The sequence below is a fragment of the Rhinolophus sinicus genome, linkage group LG02 (genome assembly GCF_036562045.2).
Source record: "Rhinolophus sinicus isolate RSC01 linkage group LG02, ASM3656204v1, whole genome shotgun sequence".
Taxonomy (NCBI): Eukaryota; Metazoa; Chordata; class Mammalia; order Chiroptera; family Rhinolophidae; genus Rhinolophus; species Rhinolophus sinicus.
Genome location: NC_133752.1, coordinates 136355385 through 136375320, shown reverse-complemented (window position 1 = coordinate 136375320; position 19936 = coordinate 136355385).

The following is a 19936-nucleotide window of genomic DNA, read 5'->3' as shown; positions in this document are numbered from 1 at the left end:
GTTTCATTTATTATTTAACTAATAAATAAGTATAAAAAAATCATAATTCACACTTGTTTATAACACCAGATATTCAGCATCAGAGTTAATTAATTAATATCCTTGAATTTTGTATCTCAATTCTCGAATCAGTTTTAAGGGTATTAATGTGCCTTACAATCATTTGCACAGGTTAAATATTATTTTAAAAACATAACTAAAAAAAGTTACATTCAAAACTCTATGCATCACCGGTGTAGTTTTACCACACCCTCTCAGTCTCTGATGAGAAAACTGTGGGCCAATAAATGTCAAGTGAAGTAGATAATCTCTACATTCTCATGAACCTGCTGAACATTTTAAAATACAAATGATTAAACACAGTACCAACTCACAAACGTCAATCCTGAGAAAATGTCCCCTTTCCCTTTTATTTGTCACTGTCCTAATTTTAAAATTGTGTAGGTGCTATAAATAGGGTGACGCATCACTACTTTAGGTTAGTTGGACAAGATGTCACTCTGAGTCAGTGGCAAGTCAGAAATGCATTATGTTTTAAAAGAACTACAGATCTGTTTTCATTGTCAAATTCTTACAATCAAATAAACTAAGCTAGAAATATTTCATTCTGTTTAACAAATATCTCTTTTGTTGCTGTTGGAATATTTTACCAAGCAGGAGTTCTTGGACCCATGTTTAATACTTCAAAAAAATGTATAGTAATAGTTAACATAGTGATGGTGCTGTAACAGCCTTAGGATTAATCTGAAGTGGGCTCACTTTTGAGAGAAAATCTTGAATGTGCCTAAATACTGATTAGAGAACTGGAATTTAAATCATATTAGTTAATTTGCATGCCTTTAGAAAAATTAGAAGTACCTACAGGCCCTTGAATGAATAAGGAGGGAATTATGTATAAGAACGGTATGGACATCGTGCTTGGAATACGTAACAGGCTGGCAAGGGAGGAATTACAATAAACAGTGTAGCCATAGGCCACTGAGATTATCTATTAGAATGTCCACTTGAGTGGCCTAATAGGAAAATATTTGAGTGAGGTTTGCCTAGGAAATGGAGCAGAAACAAAGCAGCACACGGGCTGCTGGACGAGAGAAAGGGAGGCAATCTGCTTTATTTTTTCATTTACTTATTTATTCGTTCACTATAACATCAGCTTCATACGAGCACAGCCTCTATCTGTCACCATCCTTAGAATGTCATAGGCCCTCAGTAAGTTCTAGGTGGTTGAGTAAATGAGTTACAAGCAAAAGTGACTTGATGATATTGCAATAAATGTTTTTCACCATTTCATTTATAAGCTCAGCATCCAGCAGGCATCCAGCAGGCATTCAGGTGAAGGGACAACATGAATATTTCTTGATAAAATAACTTTTATCATTTTTGTTTCTTCTCATCTTTTCCGTTTTCTTCTGATGTAGAAAGGTAAGTAGTTTTATCTCCTCTGTGCAGCTGGGAAGAGTGAGATTTGTTTGTGACTTAGGCAAAGCCACAGAGTCTTCACGAGAAACCCAGAATTTGAGTTCAGGTCTTCTGTCTCAATACCACTGCCTGTACTCCCTCTATCTCTTTCGTTTTTCATCCTATGCAGCCTGTTTTTTTCTTCAAATTCGTTGCTGAAGCTCATACATTTGATAAGGTTGGCATTGAGTTTGAATTAAAGAACTGAAGTCCCATGGTCGACAAGGTCCACTCTATGGTGTAAGAGGGAGGCAGCAATTGAGAGTCGCTCTCTCTAGTCAGTCTGCTTAGATTTGAATCTGGCTCCACCTCTTGTTCACTGGGTGGCCTTAGCTATCTAAAGTTTCTGTAATAAGAGAACAATAATAGTTCCTACCACATAGAGTTGTTGACATAATAAATATTCAGGAAACATTAGGCATTAACGATAAGGAGACTCTTCATGGACAAAGTATGGAGCATCCAAAAGAAAGAAGTGAAAATAGTCACACGCTAGCCAGGAGTTGGGAAATAAAGATCTACAACTTAACTAAATGTTTTACCTTGGACAAGCCAAATCTGTTGAATGAATTAATGAGTCTTATTCTGGACTTTAAGTTGTAGCATGAATCTCCCTTCCCCTTCATCCTCTGTTGTCAAACTGTCCTGAATCCTTTTGTTTCTTCCTTTGAAATATCTCTTGATTTAGGGTCTTTCACGCAATAAACATATACTGATACTATTATTGGAACCACTACACTACACGTGTGAATTGTTGTTAAAAACAGTCCCTGAAAAGATATTTGTCATATATCTGACAAAAGACTCAAATTTAGAATATGTAAAGAGTTCTTGCAAATCAATAAGAAAAAGACCACCCAGAAGAAAAAATGGACAAGAGCTTGAACAGACACCTTGCAAAAGAGGATATCCTATGAAAATACGAGGAGTCAGACATCATTAGACATAAGAAAATGCAAAATTAAAATCATATACCCACTAGAATGACTAAAATAAAAAAATAAAATAAAACAGACAATATTAATTGTTGGCAAGCATTTAGAACAAATGGAACTTTCATAAATTGCCTGTAGGAGTATAAATCAGTACAACCACTTTAGGAATCTGTTTTGCAATGTCTACCAAAGCTGGACAGATACAGATTCTATGACCCAACTATTCAATGTCTAGCTACATACTCAACAGAAATGAATTTGTTAGCAAGAGACATTTACAAAAGTATGCATAAAAGCATTCTTCATAATAGCCCTAAGCTGAAAACATTAGAAAGGATAAAGTAATGTATAGTTATACACTAGAACACTATACAGTAGTGATAATGTATATGATATTGCTACACGTACTACAGGGATGAAACTCATAAACAAATGCTGAGCGCAAGAAGCCAAACATAGAAAAATATAACCCATGTAATTTCTTTCATATAAAGTTCAGAAACAGGCAAAACGGGTTTATCATGTTAGAAGTTAAAAGAGTAACCATCTTTGGGGATGGTTAGACCTTGCTAAGGGACAAAAGGGGTTTCTAGGATGCTGGCGATATTTTGTTTCTTTATCTGGCTGATTAAATGAGTGTGTTTATCTGGTAAAAATATATCAAGCTATACATTCATGATTTATTCATTTTTTATATGTTTTATGTGTCATTACTGTCATTATTTCTCAGAATCAGTTAAACCTCTCAGGTTTGACACTGTCCACATTTTCTCTAATTTTGGCAATAATTTCCAGGGCTTCCTTTGCTCAGTCTGTACCTCCCAAGAAGTGACCAGTGTTGGCCTTCACTGTCTGTTCAGGATTCTCCTCTTAGGTCATGGACAAAACCAGGGGCACATCTATTTATTTCTAGATCTGACCCTACATACCCCAAATTTAATCTCTGTTCAACCCTACTCTCACCATGCATGATAATTCCTACAATAAAGATTGTTAACATCTGTCATATGTCTAGTACTAATGACTAATGACTAAGACATGGCTGTCTCCTTAAAGAGCTTATTAATACAATTGCTTCTATAACATTTTTAATTCAACTGCTATTTCCTAGACACTGAACCAGATGGCAGGGATGCACAAATTAATAAGTGCTTTTAGAGCACTCAGAGGATAATAGAGATGACAATTATTCAAAGGGAAAAACAACAATTCTATGTAGTATTATCCCACAAATACAAATTCACGTGAAATGAACAAAACATGTTACAAAGGGATTACAACTATTACAGTAGAGGTGCCTGATTAGAAATTGATATTGAAACTCATTCAAAACTTCAAGATGTTGAATGTGAGTAAAATTTTAAACATTATTAATTAGTATTTGGATCGGTTTAAAGAATGAAAGAGGGAAGAAGAGGAAATGGCAGGGGAAAAAAACGTTTGGCGATGGGGCTGGTAGAAGAAAGAGAAATGACTGGTGTGGTCAGAATGGAATGATGCTGAGAAGTGACAGCCAAGAAGGGTGGGTAGGGAAGGTGAGAGCAACTTAAGAACAGCTTTGAATACCAGCCTGAATAGTCTGGTCTTGAGCTGATGGGCAATAGAGAGCCGTTATGAAGAGGTGAGCATGGAAGAGACGCATAGAAAGCAATAAATTTAGACATTAAGCCTGAGGGTTATCTGACGCAGGAGTTGGAGAGGCAGAAACTGGCATCAATGAGGCCTGCTAAGAGGCTGTGACACAAGCAGCAAGGGTAACTTAGTACGATCGGTGAGCTAAGGACCAATGAAGACAACAGTCGATATCCAGATAAACTTGAGCCACCAATGAACGAGATTTTTACTTAACACTAGTTTGAGACTGTGACACAGTATATATTTTTAAAACTTTAATTGAGGCAATTTGGTAGGGAAAAAGCCAACTACTTAAGATGCTTTAGGAACTAGTGATACGTAGAGTAATCTTATGCAGTGCTCATGATCGGTCCCAACGATATGGCAAACAACTGGCATACCCAGAATGCAAAGATGCCATGTAGAGGTCCCTGAGAAAGGCACAGCCACTTAGGAGAAAAAGACCAATGGAATAGGAACTGCTGACTCTAAGGAAAATCTGCCAAATTTGAAGGCCTCAGGCAGAATCACCAAACTGCTACTGCCACTGATTACCTCTGCAACAACCTAAATGCTTCTTATCATTTTTCTCCTCTTAATTGATTCATGGGCCCAAGAGGAATGAAGCAGAGGCCCAAAGGACCCCATCCTGTCCTCAGGTATCTCTTTCTCCCCTCTTCTTGCTGAAATGATAGGTGAGGAACTCACTGGAACAGAGATCAAATACTGCTTCCCCTGTGGAATGGGCCGAAGTGGGGGTGAAGGATGAGAATGGGAATGCCGGGGGGCGGGGAGATTATGTATTTGGGGAGAGAAGCAAAAGGGAGTTAATTGGTGCTCCTGGATTTTGCCCACATAGAGACGACCTGTGCACCCAAGCTGGAAAACTGCCAGTGAAAACAGAATAATATGTTAGTTGAGAAAGAGTCTTTGTTCTCAGCTAGTTGTTTAGACAACTTCTCAACACAGCATGAGCAAGATCGTGTGTTGAGTAAAACCAAAACTTCTATTCTTCATCAGAGACTCAGACAGTGTGGAGGCAACTGAGCAATACAAACTGATTTCTTTGGCTTCAATGTAGACTCCCTTCATCTCCACATCTGCAAATAGAGAGAAGCACATGGGAGAGGGATTGATGCTGAATTTTACCACAAGATAAAACTTCATCCAAAACATCAAGAAAGTGACCAGAGATGTTCCTGCTTTATACCTTTGGCATGACCTTTTTATACTCTCTTTCCCACAAACACCCAATCACAGCACACCATTGGTCTCTTCTCCCCACTCTCCTCCCTCCAGCCCCACCAGGACCTCTCTTCAGGTTCCCTAAGAACTGAATTAAAATTCTTCACACTTGGCATTCATCTTGGTCTCCAAACCGGATTCGTTTTGATCACCACTTAGATGTTCTCGTGCTGTTTTTCAGCCAGTCATGAAAATGTGCTCCTGATGGGCTTTTAAGATCACTGCCAGATCCTTTGGTACTGAGGAAAAAGAAGGAACTTACATGTCAATATAGCTTCTGTTGGAAGGAAAAGCGGTGGTTTATCTGTGGGCACTGACTGGGTCACACATTTTCTAGTCTTTCTTTTTCTCCGTTAACACTAGGTCAATTACTTGCATTTGTAAATAAGTATTATCTTCAGTTAGGGCTGCTTTGAAGCAAAACTGTGAAATAAAAGAAGACTGCTTTGGGACCTTCATCTCTTCCTTTCTACACCATTTCGCTCACCATTGTCTCTCTCCTTCTTCTCTCCAGCTCCCATCTTCTACCTCAATCTGTTTTATATTCATACTAAGTCATAAATCATAAAACTAATATCATTCATAATTTTCAAGCTGCTCCCTTAGATTTTATCTCTTTTAATTTTCTTAATAACCTGTCAGATTATGTTATTCCAATTCCACAGATAAGAAATATGAGGCTCAGAAAGGTGAAATAACTTTCTGCAAGTCACACTGCCACATAATGACAACTTTAGGACTAACAAAGAGTGTTTTCCATTCACCATGTTTTATCACAGCGTGAAGTGTCAAGCTAAACGCATCTCCAATGACAAGATTTCAGCTGTTAGGGATTGAAGAAAGGGAAATACTTGGTCAACAAAGAGAGTTTCCTGAATCCATGAAACTATACGACTTCCCCTCCCACTGAGTCACATAGTACCCTGTATTCACTCTTATCATGACACATGTCAATCTGAATTAAAACACCCTGGTTAGTTCTCTCATTCCCAGACTATAGATCACTAACTCCATCAGAGAAATGAGATGGACATGTCAATTTTTATTTGCTTCTCCTGTAATTCCATTAACTACCATTCTCTCTCTCACACATACACTGTATCACCTTATATTTTGCCTGGGGATAGCCTTGAGTAACATGAAAAGAACAGGAAGTAAGAACATGGCTACTCTACCTACTTCTAATGAATTACACAATTTTCAAACTGGAACAATTGGAACAGAGATCAAGAGAATTACTGAGAGAGGATGGCAAGGAAGAAGAGTGCCACGTGGCATCAAAAGGAGGCGAGGAGCAAACCACCTGCTTCCTCATGTTGTGAAGGATAAAACCTGTACTCATATGATCTAGGCAGCCTCTCCATGGCCTGTTTTTTTGAGTGAAAGTCAGACCTGGAAGACTCACTCAAAGAAGTTCAGGTCAGGAAGGATGATATCTCTCTGTCTTTCAAGAGTTGCCCCATTCGTTCTACCACAAGCAGGCATGTGTTCCCCCAGAGTGACCCAAAGGCAAAGATGACCCATGTTCATCACTGGTCTACTTTCTCCATCTCAGTTGCAAGGGCATCCTGAAGATGAAAAACCACAATGGCAACCACACACATCTTTATTAGACCTGTTCTCCTCCTCTTGTTCTGCCAGCCCTGGTAACCCTTTTATGTTGACCCCCATGCTATTTAGGGTCTCAAACATTTCCCCCATAAAGACACAACCTCGGTGAGAGCATACTCTGGACACTACATCCTGCCCAAAAATGTACCTGGCCTGTGTCGCTACTATCCCAGGTAGCACCAGCTCACTGAGATGGTAATGGCCAACCTATCCATACTGAGGCATTAAGACCTAAAAAAATTCTAAATGCAAATAAGTGTTATTGCAAGATTCTTTAATATCTTAGCTCAAAGGACAAATCTGGAAATTTGGACAAAATGACAGTCTTGTAGAAGAAAGCTTTTGGATAAATGTCTCTTGGCAACTTTCTGTGCCTCTTACAGAAGTGTTGGGCTCAGCCTTACGCCTGACCTTCTGACTTTCTCATAACATTAAAATTTCTGTGACCTCTTTGGAAATATTTGTGGTTGATCACATGCACTGTCATTCAGGAAGAGTAGAGGGTGTTTTGATATTTTTTGCATAAGATCCAAGGTTGATTTCAGGGACCTTTCTGCATACTTATTATCACGTAGCCATTCATTAACTCCCCCAGGATGTCCAGAACACCCCTTCCAATTACCCCTCTGAGAACCCATTCTAATATCCTGTTTGCCTATGGGATTCCCCTGTACCACCTTGGTGGTTTAGTATTCTCGACAATGACATAAAATGGAGAGGATTGGGGGAAAGAACTGGAAGCTAGCATCACTTTACCTCAAGAGCCACAAATGCTTCCTTCTTTCGTTTTTTTTCACCCACAAGTAGAACCAAAATTCTACCTTGATCTCTTGAGATAATCCACTTTCCCAGATGTCTACGTTTGTCACATTGCTTTGCTAGGTCATTTATTTCATAAATTAGTGAAACCAGAGTGAAACCAGCAAGAGCTTCATCCAATCATAATAAATTAAAAGTTGTGGCATTCTAATAGAAATTCTTTCCTGAAATCCTCATCTGTCCACAAAGGGCCTTTTCATGACTTTTCCAAAAGTCACTTCTCCCCACAAGTCAGTCTCTCCCAAGAGCATTTATTAAGTGACTTCTATGTGCCCAGCCCTGTGCTAGTCCTCGTTATGTAGGAGGAAAGAAACATAAGGGAAAAAAATCCTCATCTAAAATCAAATTAGTGAGACAAACACAAAGAAGAGGGAGCATTAGTTAGGGAGCATTAAAAGAAGTGCTGACATTAAGTATGATCGTGATTAGGATTAGGGTGAGAAACATGGACATGTGCAAATTTCTTTTTTTTTTTTTTTAATTTTTTTACTGGGGAATATTGGAGAACAGTGTGTTTTTCCAAGACCCATTAGCTCCATGTCAAGTTGTTGTTTTCAATCTAGCTGTGGAGGGCGCAGCTCATTGGCCCATGTGGGAATCGAACCGGTGACCTTGGTGTTATGAGCACTGCGTTCTAACCACCATGGTAACCAGCCACCCGCAAATTTCTTGTTAAAATCCCTCTTTGTTTACCCCAGACTAGGCAGATATTAATGCCTTTCTGGAACAAGTGCCATCTAAGCTAAGACATGACATATAAATGCGGAGTTAATGAGGAGGCTGGTATTGGTAGTAGGGTGGGGTGGGGTGGCAGGGAAGGCTGAGAAGGAGTACGTTATGGGAAGAGGAAATAACATGTGGGAAGACCTGGAGTTGAGAAGGAAAATAGTGTGTTCAAATTACCGAAGTAAGTTCTATATGACTTCATTGCAATAGGAAAAGTAATAAGAAATCTTCCCTGGTGTGCACATGACTCACTCCTTCCCCCCTTCAGGTGATTTCTCTCTTAACCTCCTTCTCTCTTGTTAAAAGTAATATTTGGTTCCCAGCAATTGAGCAGAAGGTACAGAGATTTGCCTCCTGCACCCCTGCCCCAGGATGGTACATTTGTTACAACTAATGAACCTACATTGACACATCATTGTCACCCCAAATCACCCAAAGTCCTTCAGGTGTTTATTACAAGGCTCCTTCTCAAAAAGGTCCTTCCCCAACCACTGGGCAACTGCCAACACCACCCAACATATATATTCACTATTTTATTTTTGTATCAGTTACATATTACTATATAACAAATTGCTCCAAAATCTGGCAGCTTAAAACAACCAACATTTATTATCCCATATAATTTCTAAGGGTCTGGCTCTGGGTCATTCACGATGTTGTAATCAAGATGGCCAGGGCTGCAATCACCTGAGAATTTGACTGGGGCTGGAGGATGCACCTCTCTCTCTCTCTCTCTCTCTCTCTCTTTATTAGTTTCAGGTGTACAAACAATGTAGTATACATTTCACCCCTCACCTATAGTTTTAGATAGATAGATAGATAGATAGATAGATAGATAGATAGATAGATAGATAGACATAGATATAGATACATAGATAGATACATAGATAGATACATAGATAGATACATAGATAGATACATAGATAGATACATAGATACATAGATAGGATAGGATAGGATAGGATAGGATAGGATAGGATAGGATAGGATAGGATAGGATAGGATAGGATAGGATTGGATTGGATTGGATTAGATAAATAGATAGATAGATAGATAGATAGATAGATAGATAGATAGATAGATAGATAGGCAGGGGACATGGGGCATAGCATAGGGAATAGAGTCAATGGAATTGTAGTAGATATATACGACATCAGAGTGGCAATAGATTGGGGGAGGATCCACTTCTAAGACGTCTCACTTACATGGCTGCTGTTGGAGGTCTGCAACCCTCACCATATGGGGCTTTCCATAGGACTGCACATAACATGGCTGCTAACATCTCCCAGAGTGTGTGATCTAAGAGAGGGAAAAAAGGACGTCAAAGTGCCTTTCATGAGCTACTCTTCAAGGTCACACACCATCACTTCTGACTTAGTCTATCCATTTAAAGTGAGCCACTAATCCAGCCCACCCTTGAGGAAAAAGGAAATTAGGCTCAACCTCTTGGAGGAAGAAGTTATCAAAGAATTTGTGGCCATATTTAAAATCACTACATCTTCCATGTTTTATTTTCTTTCATGGCATGCATTACCACCAACATGATGTATTTTACTTATTTGTTTATTGCCTGTCTTAGTCCACTAAAATATAATCTCCAAGGGAATTTTCTCTGTTATATTTACTCTTGAATTCTCAAAACGGTGCCTAAATTATAGTGAGTGCTCAGTAAATATTTGATGAATGGGTTGATAAAGGAATGAATAAATGAATCGATAAATAAATGAAGCAAAACTGGAGAGATCAGCAGAGGTCAGACTGTGGAGGACCTACTAAACATGTCAAGGAATGTGGGAAGCTGTCAAAGACTTGTAAACAGTTGTCTGGCATTCGTGGATGTTACAGAGATTTTCTTGCCTCACTCATGGCACTTGAATTCCATTCCTCGGAGGTCCTTTCTGACTCCAAGTGTGGCCCATAGTGCCATGGCAAACCCTCACCAGCTTCACCGCCGGAGCTGTACCCACCTCACCCTCAAAATTCCAGCTACTGTTGAAGTACTAGTCTCAAAATTTGGAAATGTCTTGCTCTAAGTAATTGACAAATTTTACGTTTTGGGGCAACTTATTATTCTCTGACTTATAAAAATCTCAGACTTTTACAATATTGTAAAATCATATTATTAGAGAATAATATATCCCCAAATATTTAAACAAAAGATACATGCTAGGTTGATCTGTGTTCTCAGGATGATATGCAGTTCATTTTTTAAAAATCAGTAACAACTACAGGCAAAGACACCAAGCTAGAAAACATTTTCCCCAGGGTTAAGGGAAAGCTGAATAATGGCAGCAAAGTAAAGTTTAAGCCAAATCATTAAGTGATTGTTCTAGACAGCACCTCCTCTCTGAAAATGAATAAAAGCAAAATAGCCCCCAGAATAAAGGTATAAATAAAATTGTTCTTAGAATTTTCTGCACATTTTTGCATAGCAAAACCAGAAAGCTATAAAATGAAGGTCTCCCATGATCTTGTCTTGCAGAAAAACCCCTCTTTAACAGCCTGGTGCATATTCTTCCACATTTTTTCTATAGGCATACTAACTAAATTATTCTTCCTGCAAAAATGGGGTCATGCTATGCATATTGTTTCGTATTTTACTTTTTCTTTTTTTTTAAGGTTCTGCTTAAATCAATGTATGTGTTTTTACGTCCTGCTTAAACCTACTTATAATCATTTAAAACTATTATCCCACAGGAAAGAAATTCTTTCCCCATTGGTGGCTCCAGACTATCATCAAGTGGCACTGGTATTCTCGTCTCCCAGCCCTATGGTTAGCTTCACCAGGAGGAAAGAAGAATAAATAGAAATTAAAATATATGCACATCAAAATGATATAGCAGTCCTATCAGTAAGCCCATTATTTTTCCATTGTGGTGGGAGGGGGGAACTACTGACATAGAAACATTTTGCATTTTGCAAACCTTGTGTGTGCAAAAAGTAATTTGTTGCCTACTCTAAAGTTATTTGAAATTTTCTTCAATGTTGGAGATGGTGGTTGCTGAAACTCAGAGGATAAGAGGAAGTGTAGCTGAGCTTAGATGTGTACCTGAAGGCATAGGAAAGGGAGAACATCTATACGATTCCAAGAATGTGTTTTTTTCCCCCAGGGAACATAGCCCCTGATATGGTCTGAGGAACTGGTTACTGGCATGACTTGTGATCCTGTCTATTGTCAATCAAGTATAGACCAAATCAGAAGTTCATTCCTTCACTCAGCAACCATCTATACCTCACCTCCTCCATGCTGGCCTCTGGGCTGTGTTCTGAGGATGGTACACAGTCCCTGTCTTCAAGGTGTTTAAAGTACACAGTGTACAAAGTCAGGGGCATAGTTCTCTGAAGGTAGAAACATTGAACAAGACACTGAACTAGAGATCCTCTGAGCTGAGTCCTGAAGGAAGATAAAATTCACCTAGCCCAATAGAAATCAGCATGCACAAAGCCACAGTCAAATAACTGTAAGAATTGAGATGAGGATGAAATACTTATATGTTCTAGTGCTTAGGAACTAGGATTTCATCACCTATGAATCTCTGTTTCCTTTGGTGGACAATGGGTGTAACTGCGTATACTGTGAGTATTACAGATACTGTGTGTCAATTCTCTAGCACAGTGCCTGGGACACAGAGACACAAAATAAATGTTGGCTTTACATTGATATAAATGTTAGCTTTTATATCTGGCTGCAGTGTGGAAGATGGATTGAAATTGTGGGAATAGGGGTACAATACTGATTACAGGGAGAGGAACTGAGAAACCAGTGAAACAGTCTAGACAAGCAGCAGTGGGGCCACATCTAAGGGGTAGCAGTGGGAGCAGAGAGCAAGAGAATAAACTGAGAGACATGAGGAGGAAGAATCAACCACTTGGGAGCTGAAGATAGAAGGGACAGAACGAGAGAAGTCAAGAAGCACTGGCTTACCTGCGGGGTGGCACCACATAGTAAACTGGGGCCATTCTGGGAAGAATGCATCAGTGAGGTAGTAAGTTCAGTTTGGGTTTTGACATTGGCGGGCCTGGGGAATACACGTACGCAGTTGGGTATATAGGTGTAGAGCTTAGAAGAAAGGTCTGGAGTCCTTTCTAACAGACAAGGGGTTATCTTGGAGAATTTATAGAAGAGGACTGGGGCCAAAAAAGAGTTCCAAAGAACACCAGCATTTAAGGAGTGGTAGAGAAACAGCAGCTGGGTTTAGAAATACAGTTGATTCTCATTATTTGCAGTAGTCATGCTCCATTTTTCCCCAGGTTTACTGAGATAGGATTGAAATAGAACAAATGTAACTTTAAGGTGTACAGCATGATAATTTGATACACGTGTATATTGTGAAACAACTCCCACAATAAGGTTACTTAATACCTCCATCACATCACATAATCACTTCTTCCTTTTGAGGTGAGAACATTTAAAATCTACTACTCTCAACAATTTCTAAGTATATACTACAGTATTATTAACTATAGTCACCATGCTGTACATTAGATCCCAGCTATATGTTTGTACACTTGGACCAACTCCTCCAATCCCTACCTCAGCCCCACCCTCACCCTCAGCCCCTAGCAGCCACCATTCTATTTCTATTAGTTCAGCATTTTTAGATTCCACATATAAATGAGATCATACAGTATTTAGTTTTTTATTTACTTAATTCACTTAGCATACGAATGCCCTCATATCCATCCATGTGTCACAAAAGGCAGGATTTCCTTCTATTTATGGCTGAATAATATTCCTGCATGTGTGTGTGTGTGTGTGTGTGTGTGTGTGTGTGTGTGTGTGCCACATTTTATTTATTGATAGACACTTAGTTATCTGCACGGCTTAACTATTGTGAATAATGCTGCAGTGAACACAGGGGTGGGAATATCTCTTGGAAATAGTGATCTCATTCCCTTCAGATATACACCTGGAGTAGGATTGCTAGATCATATGGCAGTTACGTTTTTAATTTTTTTGAAGAACTTCCATCCTCTTTTCCATAGAGGGTTGTAGTTACGTTCTATAAAGTTTCCATAAACACTGAATTCGCAAATACTTAAGCATTGCTGTAAAGACAACAGGGTTCATTTCTTGCAAGTCTCTGGCCACAACATTTTTATCAGCTTACCAATCATAACCTTGTTTTATCTGTGTTTCTGTTTAAATATATATTTAATATGTATTGTTGATTCATTAACATTGAACTTAGAACCAACAACACTGTAATCCAGGCCTGAACAAAGCTGATTTAACCCACCTGTTTCCTCCATCAGGTTCATCAAAGCCTTTTTGCACTTAGGAACACCAGACAGCACTTCAGCACTATACTTGGGGGTCATTTTAAATAGCAATGTCCTCGGTGAAAAAGCACAAATATGCAAAAAACTTGGCACACTAAACAGACCACGAAAAGGAAATTAGTTTACAGTGTGAGAGCTGAAAGAAGCAACATCACCTCGTTCGACCTCAGCTGAGAACCAGCACATCAGGCGACTCAGTTTTCACTATTCGGCACATGCCTGCAAATGACCACAAAAGCACTGTGTGCGTTGATTTGGGGGGTTACAGAAAATTTTCAAGTAAGCGAATTCACACATATGGAATCTGCAAATAATGAGGATTGACTGTACATATATATATATATATATATATCTGTAGATAGATATATATAGAGAGATATCTATATCTATATCTATATGTGTGTGTGTGTGTGTGTGTGTTCAGAAGAAGGAATAGTCATTTGTAAAAGAAATCAGTGCCATGGAAGGAGACTCTCAGTAAAAGGAGAAAACAAATAATCATGTCACATTTCTCATAGAGCTCAAGTAAAACGAAGACTGAATAAGAATCAGCTGGATATTGTGAATACAAGGTAGTTGTTGGCATTTGTTAGAGCACTTTCATGAGGGCGGTTGCAGCAAGAACATGGTTGCTATGGGTTGAAGAATATTGGGGTGGGAAGGTGAAGAAATGGAAGGAGGGGAGACAAAATTGTTTGAGGAAACTTAGTTTTGCTCTTCAGGGGGGGAGACGTTCAACATTGAATTGTAATTGCTTTATGAGAGGGTAGGGGTTTCCTTGTGTTCATTGCTGCCTCCCCAGTGCCTAGGACAATGCCTGGAACATAATAGGTGCTCAATACAAATCTGTTCCCAATAGGCCTGACCTAATAATGCTGGCAGGGACCTTTGGGATCATGTGCCCAACCCCTGAATTTACAAAGAAAAAATACTGAGGCCAAAGAGGCTGAATGATTTGTCTACAGTCCCACAGCTAGCTAGTAGCAGAATTATGGCTAGAAACCCAAGATTTCACTCTTACTTCACTGTATTGTTTTCCTATACCATGGGGCCAAAAATAGGAGAATGGAATGGAAGGGAGTAAAAGTATTTCTGCCACATCACTACAACAGGGATTTCAGAGTGTGTGGAGAGGCTGGGTAGGCTTCCTAGGTGAAGAAAACAAATTGCAAAACAATGTGTATAACATGACTCCGTTTTAGTAAAATAAAAACAACTTAGCGAGCTATCATTTGGGGGGGGGGGGAATTGAGGATCACTAGACTTTAAAGTGGCTTTCTCTGCAGGGTAGAATCACAAGAAAACTTCATTCTTTACACTACATATTTCTGCAGAGTTTAGATTTTATCTAAGGGTATATATTACTTTTGTTAAGAAAAAAATAAATAAAAGAAACATTTTTAATAGCTATAGAGGAAAGTCCACACGTTAGAACTGTACAATGCTGTCTAGGTAGATTGGTGGCTCTTTGGCCAGTGAGTAGAACAAGCTTTGTAAGGATGCCCGCCACAGCCCAAAACAACCATTGAAGCATTGAAGTTTTCTTCAAACACCGGAGTGATCTAGAAGGAGCATGGGAAAAGAATTACTGCTGCGAAGTGAGAGAAAGAGAAGGTGGTGGGAAGAGATAGGCAGGCATTCCCACCGTTGGGGTGGAAAGGGGCAAGTGATGCAGAAAGCAAATCACAAATCATCTAGGGATTCATAGCATGGGCACCTACTGAGGAAGAAAATGACTCAGAGATTTGTAGTATCAAGAACAGATGGTTTCCTGCCCACCCCCACCCCCACATCCTTGCCCAGCTCACAGTGACACATGCACGCACAACCAGCTCTGCCATGCTACTACTGCCTGCACAGTTTGTAGATTACTAATCCCCTTGGAGCTAATCTATCAGGGCTGCTTGCTTGAGGATCCAACAAAGTGCTGCATGCAAAGAATAAAGCACAGCAGCAGACTTGTAATAAGCTATTATCATAGTGGGTGACTGAAAAAGCGATCTTCATATTGCTTTCACCTTGGGGAAATTCACAGATTTATTTTACGCTACTGGTACATTTTCTCTTAATTAAATGCCATTCTACAGCATTGTTTGGAATTAGGAAACATTGGTGTACATGTGTCCTGCCTGAAAATGATACCAGAGAGTCTCCCACATGGTGTTTGTTTTTTGAGAACATGGTAGACAAGACATGGTTTAGATGTCTCGTTAACCAAAGGTCAGAGGGCATTCCCTTTTCTTTTCCAGGCTCTAAAATAATCAGATGTTTTTGAAAATCAGTGAGCAAAAAGTTTAGAACTCCGAGAGACAGGCATCAAGCATAAGATTTTCAACTTAGATACCATTCCATAGTAATCAGATAGCCTCTGTATTGCTTTCTTAGTGCTTCTCCAATGAGGTTCCTCTCCTGGAATTGTTTCAAACATCCAAGTAGAACAGGAGACCACCTCCCTCCTCACTCCCAACCCCATGCAATTCTCATGCCAACTCCCCACTCCCTTCCCCTGCAAATTAGAAAGTGTAAAAAAAAAGCATCATCCAACATGCAATTCCAGGCATATAACAGCTGCTGCTTCCCATGCCAGGAGGTTAGTGATGGAGGCACCCTGGTACTAATATATACTGACACGTAAAAAAGTAAGACTTTACACTCGATATAATTGACAGGAGAAATTTCTTTCTCAACCGAAGCACTAAGAAGATTTCTTCTCCTCCCTAAAAGAAATGTCATAAATTATTAAATGTGCTAGAGAGTCTCAATAACTGAAGCAGTGTGGTACTACTAGATGAACAGAAAAATAGACCAATAGAAAAGAATAGAAAGTCAGAATTAGAACCAAATGCCTACAGAAATTTTGTGCATGACAAAGGTAGCATCTGAAATCGGTGGCATAAAGATGGACTTTTTAATAAAACAGTGCTGGGCTAATTAGGTAGTCACATGGAAAAAGACAAAGTTAGATCCGTAACTAGCACAATGTTTATCAGAATAAACATCAAATAAATCAAAGATTGAAACATGGGGAGAAAACAGAAGAAACAGTAAAAATGTAAGAAAACACAGGTGAATCCATTTGCGACATCAGAGTAAAGAAGGCTTACCTATGATTCAAAATCCAGAGGTAATAAGAAAAAATAATGATGCACTCAGTTACATAACAAACAAACAAAAGCCCTCTGAATGCCAAAATAATAGTCATATTAGTGGTAATAATAATGATACACCAAGAGCACAGTCAAAAAATAGGCGACAAACTGGGAAAGATATTTGTAACTCATATTTCAGGCAACATAATCTCCCCACTGTGTATTTTTCACAGAAAGGGAACATAAATGCCCTTAAACACACGAAAAATCTCTCAAACTCAGTCACACTAGGACAACTTACTGTAAGTCTGAACTGTGTTAGGAAACCATTTCTTTCATATCAGATTGGCAAAGCTCCAACAGTGACAACACACTCTGTAGGCAGGGCAGTGGAGAAAAAGGCTCTTATGCTTGTAGAGGGTTCAAACTTTCAACCTCATCCCACAAACCTCTGGGCAAGGGAGAAGGGCTGGAGATTGAGTTCAATCACCAATGGCCAATGATTTACTGCCTAAGTAACAAAGCCCACCTGTAAACAAAGGGGTTTGGAGAGCTCCTAAATTGGTGAATGCATCCACATGCTGAAGGGGTGGAATATTCCAAACAGGGACAGAAGCTCCTAAACTCAGTTTCCTTCCAGACCTCTTCATCTGTGTGTTCTTTTGTATCCTTTATAATATCCTTTATAATAAACCAGTAATAAGAAGTAAAATGTTTCTCTAGGTTCTGTGAACCATAGTAGCAAATTACTGAACCTGGGGAGGACGTCATGGATCTCTATTTGTAGCCAAATCAAACAAAGGTGTGTTCTGGGACCCCACTACTTGCAGCTGGCATCTGAAATGAGGGGCAGCCTTGCACAACTGTGCCCTTAATTTGTGGAGTCTGCACAGACTCTGGGTAATGAGTGTCAGATTGTTTAATATGAAGAAAAACCCCACACATTTGGTATCAGAAGTGTTGTGTGAGTAGAAACGGATCTCAAGTGGTATTAATGGGAAATTTGTTAAGAACAGCAAGGGAAGGGTGCAGCTTTTGTGTGAGAAAGGGGAATGAAAGATACATTTGTATTTGCCTGTATTTGCATTTTAAAAGTACAAGATGAAAACCCAAGAAACTAATAAAATTGCTTAACTAATTTGGAAGGAGAATCAGAATGGATGGGAGCAAGGGTAGAGATAAAACAAATATATATCATCGTTTTATATTGTTTTGATTTTGAACCAAAAGAATATATTATTTACTCAAAAATAAATTAAAATTTTATTGGCACAGAATAAGACATAAATACTGAGCAGTACCACATGCTTTTGTTTCCTCCCCTTGTCGTAACATACGAAAATCACTTCCTCAGGTAAAGCTCTGCCCAAGCCCTGCAGAAACTCTTTTTCCCACTGAAGGAAGGGTTATCACATGACAGATGGACAGGAGTCTCTACCTGCAGAACAAACTTGTTCAAGGAGCCTCAGGCATAGAAATGTGATCAAAGGAAGACTCCATATTTAAAGGGAAGGCAGGATGTGGGAGAAGTGGATATATGGTTGGGAATAAACAACCATTGCAATCCCTCACCCAAGAGAGGGAATCTAGGCTCTATTTTGCAGGAGAGCGGAACAAAGCAGGTCTACAGTCTTGGATTCGGTCTGGCTGCTTATTGGTTCCATTTTCTAAGATGCAGTAAACCACCATGCTCAAGACTGGGGTCTCCAAAGTCAGCTGGGCTTGGATTCCAGCCCCAAGTATACCACGTATATGGGATGTGAACTTGGCTAAGGTACTCAATTTCTGTAAACCTCAGTTTCCTCATCTGTAAAATACAGGTGATAATTAGGAAACTTATCCACATATGGGCACTTAACAGAATGGTTGGCATACAGTCAGGTCTTACTTAGTAAAAGGCAACCATCATTATTTGGCCTGCGCTAAAGGGAGTCTGTCATGCAGGGAGGCCTGCGGGGTCTCTACGCCCGCTCCCTGCACAAGAACACAGGATACGGTGAGGCCAAAAAGGAACACCCACGGAGCCATAGGTAGGGGAGTCATACTAGTATATTCTCGCTGGTGGCACTATAGTCTCACTGGAGGCTGGATCCACACTGTCCGCAAACCGCCATCCTAACTGCAATCCACGCTTGCCAGCCCAGCCACCATCTTCTTGCGAGCCCCCATTTTCTGCTAGCGTAGCCACAGCAGTTATATTAGTGGCCAATGGCTCACTGGTTACAGCTGACGGCCAACTAGCCACAGCTGATGGCCATGCAATCACAGTTGATGGCCGTTTACTACCTGATCCACCACCTTTCCATGTGAGGTCGAGAGCCTGGAAACTGCTCTCTGGGGCTCTGTCCCCACAGAATCTGTTATCCTATATTTCCTCAGGTAAAATATCCTGCAGAGGCATTGCCATTTTGAAGGAAGGATACCCAAAATTTCACTATCTCCGTTTCATTTTCTTTTTCATTTTAACTTGTACATATTTAAATTAAAGACTGTGAAGCCCTTATTTGCACAGCTCCTATTGGAGCCACGTGTGTGAAGGTGTGGGTGTGAGTGTGGCAACTCTTTCAAAGGAACCAACTCCTCATGTGCAGGCCTAGAGGGCTCCCCTCAGAGCAGGAGGCAAGCCATTTACAGAAATTTAATCATGTATGGGAGAAAAATCTCGACTAAGATTGAACATCTGTGACTGAACTCAGTAAATCCTCTACAAGCAGTTAAATCATTTGACTTCAGAAAATCTTTTCAATACAGGTGCAAATAGCAGCTTGGCTCTTTTTCCCCCAGCTTTACTGAGATACTATTGACATATAAGTAAGTTTAAGATGTTCAATGTGATGATTTGATACATATATGTATTGTGAAATGATTATAATAAGGTTAGTTAACACCTCCATCAACTTACATAATTACTTTTTTTTTAATTGAGAACATTTAAGATCTACTCTCAACAACTTTCAAGTGTGCAATACAGTATTGCTAATTATAGTCACCATGCTGTCCATTAGATCCCCACACTTATTCATCATATAGCTGAAAGTTTGTACCCTGGGGCCACATCTCCCCATTTCCCCCACCCTCCAGCCCCTGAACAACACTATCTTCCACTCTATTTCTATGAGTTTGGCTCTTTTAGATTTCACATGTAAGTGAGATCAT